General features: G+C 33.3%; 1 long non-coding RNA gene across 1 annotated transcript; it reads right to left on the reverse strand.

Moving 5' to 3' along the window:
* Window positions 1–610: 610 nt before the first annotated feature.
* Window positions 611–1,800, reverse strand: LOC112738162 (uncharacterized). Its single transcript, XR_003169274.3, has 3 exons — window positions 1,495–1,800; window positions 1,093–1,319; window positions 611–772 (listed from the first exon to the last, which is right to left on the reverse strand). It is a non-coding gene; the product is annotated as an uncharacterized lncRNA (long non-coding RNA).
* Between the last annotated feature and the right edge of the window lie 1,997 nt (window positions 1,801–3,797).

Raw genomic sequence — 3,797 nt, forward strand, 5'->3', positions numbered from 1 at the left:
ATATGTTAAAAGTTAAAACTAGTTTTAGCCTATAAACCAGTTTAAACTGGTTTTTTCAATTAAAACTGGTTTTATTTTTATGAACTGGTTTAAACTGGTGCACTGTATTGTAAACTGGTTTAAAACCAGTTTCTTATTTGACAAAGTAGTTTGGTTCAGTTTCTAAACCATTTAAAATGGTTTAGTGCAGTTTCAGTTCAGTTTATGAAAAAACTGAACCATGAACACCCCTAGTTGTGGGACTCTAATAAGTTTCGCTTGGCTGACTTTATGTTCCCATCTGATTTGTCTAATACTAAACAATCTCTTACAGATGATGCGGAAGCACAAGCACAGAATGGCCAAGCAATGTTTTCTTCTGTATCAGAAAGTCTTTGAACAGGACAGCAGCCTGAAGCACCAGAAGACAAACATAGACCTTCAATACGAGCCTTGCAAGCCCACCCAGAGAAGAGTGTAACTATAGCAGAATCCATTTCTGGAACTGAAACAGATTGGGATATTGTCAGATATAGACTTTTGTTTTTGGATGAAAAATTGTCGGATGAAATTGTGAAATTTCATTTCTTTAAGCAGGCAAATATATTAAAATAGACATATAACTTGCCAACTGCATGTTTCTCAGAAACATCTTTGTTTCTTCTGCTGTTAATGATCCTATCAACCATGGAAGGACACGCTCAATCAATTTCAGAGGCATCATGCACAAGCTTTGATACAGAAGTTCGCATTGCCTTTTAAAGCTAAAGTGCTTTCTTGCAAGTGGAAGGACCTATGGAATAGATCAATTAAGCGCATTTAACATTCCTTGAAAGGTAACTTGTGTTGCAACTATCTTGTCAAAATCACAGAATAAAATTTAATTACGCACTATGAAACAAAAACTTTCAGTGTCATACTTATGATAAAATTCGGTTAATTAACTAATATATATGAGAATTGGTTATATTTATCAACTTTGAACATATGATGCATATCCCACAAACCAAATATATCAATCTTTATGTTGCAGAATAAAATCAAATTTGCTAACTAATTCCGAATTTCCAACAAACACCTCCAAACATTATCACATAAACATTTATGACTCACCTGAACTTCTTCATTACGGAAATGTCTCTATGGTTTCCATTATATGATCAGCATGTGAGCATAACTTTGAAAAGAATTCAACTTCTGAATTAGATGTTGCTCCTTCACTTTGAATACCTTCAACCAAACACCGAAAGTCATTAAATTGGCTTTCTTCTTCAGCATGCTCCTGAAAAAATGACAATTCTCCATCTACTGCTGGAAAAATAACTTTGTCCTCAGCAATACTACATTGCCAGTAATAAATAATCAATACCTCAGACATGGAAGGTTGTCTTTGCTATTCAAATAACATCAGATTTACAATACTATAAGTTTGCAGAAAAATACATACAGTACCATGAATCAAGTATGGAAATTTTTAAAAGAAACATAATTGGGTAAGCTAAACTAAGGTGGTACCTATGAAATATACAAACTTCAGCAATGAACTGCAATCTTTGATTAAAAGAGGATAGATTTGTAAAATCCCCTGAACTTTGTATCTTTCTGGTCTCCACTGCTATCTCACTTAGCTATTTTCTAATTGCATTATGCCAGAGCAATATTTCATCTATAGGATGTGTTCCAATGGCATCAGAGTCATCCAGGGTAGATCCAGAATATTTCCTTTTTCCAGTTGATGGGCTACTACTAGATTGAACTTGAGAATGTTTTACGCAACTGTCAACTGTGTTAACACTGCTTCTCCCTTCCATCCACTTGAAAATACCTTCAATAAGTAAGAATTGTATATATTATAATCACATATCAGCTTCAACCCATAAAGCAACATCAACAAGAAAAGGAATCAGCAATGCCTTATACAGAATTTAAAATTTAAAACCACACCTTTTGAAGAAGCTTTTCCTCTGGCACTATCTTGATTAAGCAATTCTGCAAATCCAGTCGTTCATCAGGTGATATGGATCTTGAAAGCCATGGAAGAAATTCTGTCATCATGTTCACAGGAATACTGCAAAGAAACTGCCAAACTAAAGATGCCTGCTCCTCGAGAGAGAACTTCTCAATAAGCAAAGGAAATACCTGATATCACCCAAGAAAAGGGGGAAAATTAAATTCAGACACATCCAAAAGGATTTCTACTTACTCAGTTTTACAAATTCCACTTGCATTGGAATATACGTGAATTCTTAATTCAATTTCTTCCTGAAATCAACTTTAGCTGTAAGTTTTATATAAAATACTTCTTATCAGACCAAATGTTAACAGCTTAAAGATTTATGGATACAAGTAATGTACAAAGTTGATAAGTAAATTTGGCTTTAGTTATATTTATTAATATCACATTAAAGGTTCAATAATTTGAATGTGTTGATGTTAGTCGATGGCACCATATCACTCTGAGCCCCAAACTTAAGGGTACTATCATCCCATTTGGCCAGCTATTTAATACAACAACCCCTAAACCCCACGTTATGCCCAGAACCAATGCGAGTCCAAACAAGGGATGGGCATAAAAAATTTCCTGTTTCTCGGTCATTCACAACGACTGATGAAGGATTCCTCAAAAAGTTAAGGATTAATATAGTAATCATTTTGAAAATTTTAAATCGAATGGATTCGGTCTTATACATACGCGAGGAAGGTAATCAAAAAAGAAAGAAAATGAGTTCTTCTTTCTTTTATCACTTAGGAGCCGTGCAAGATGAAAGTCTCATGCACGGTTTTGAATGAAAATATGGAATGGAATAGTTTTTTTTCTATTTAATCTTATTATTTTAAAAATTTATATTATTCTATTTCATATATATATATATATATATGATATATGAAACAGAATAATGTGAAATCTAATATGATTTATATTTATATATTAATATTAAATTCTTATAAATAAATAAAACGATTTTATTATATCCTATTATTTTTTACTTAGAATAGTTCGAATTGTATAGATACATATGGATACATATAGAATTATGTAGAAAGTCGTATTTGATGAAAGTCGTATGTACGACTTGGGGGGAGATCTTTCATATTTTTCGAGATCCACCCTACAATATGGGGCAATCCTATTAATGAAGCAAATTCAATGAAGCAACAACTGCGGATTCTCTAGCTATATTACAATATCTTGTTCCGTATACGGGAGCAGCTCTGGCTGAATTTTTGGCATTCCAACCTTCCTTTTCCTTTCAGGGCTATCCGAAAAGAAAGAGAATTCAGTACTTCTTGGTCGTGAATATCTGAATAGGACAAACCGCCTATTGGGTCATTTCTACTGGACAAGTGAAGTAAATAATTTTTAAAACCCAAAAATAGAAACACATATATGGCTTTAGTGTCCTAGAATTTATTAAACCTCTCATCATAAGATTAATTTGGATCTAAGTTCCACCACATTGGACAATCTGGCATTCTCCCACATTCCAAGATTTAAGAATAGTATTTAAATTCCTTTTAGAATAAGGAGGATCCCTTATTCTTTAATCTCTTTGTAGCCTGTTGTAACACCCTAATATTCAAATCCTTATGCTCGAGCCATAAGTCAATGATATTACGGTGGTACGACTCTCAGGTGGATTTTTCATATATAAATATAGGTAATTTTCGAAAGGAGTATTAATCGAGAAGCCTGAAAAGAGTAGAAATAAAATCGCGAAGACGTATCACTCACGTTTCGACAACGAAAAGTTAAACTGCTAAGCCAAACGCGATATACGGACAATGCATAAAGGAGATTAAGAGATAGATAACAGATA

This window comes from Arachis hypogaea, chromosome 13 (assembly GCF_003086295.3).
Source record: "Arachis hypogaea cultivar Tifrunner chromosome 13, arahy.Tifrunner.gnm2.J5K5, whole genome shotgun sequence".
NCBI classification, from domain to species: Eukaryota; Viridiplantae; Streptophyta; class Magnoliopsida; order Fabales; family Fabaceae; genus Arachis; species Arachis hypogaea.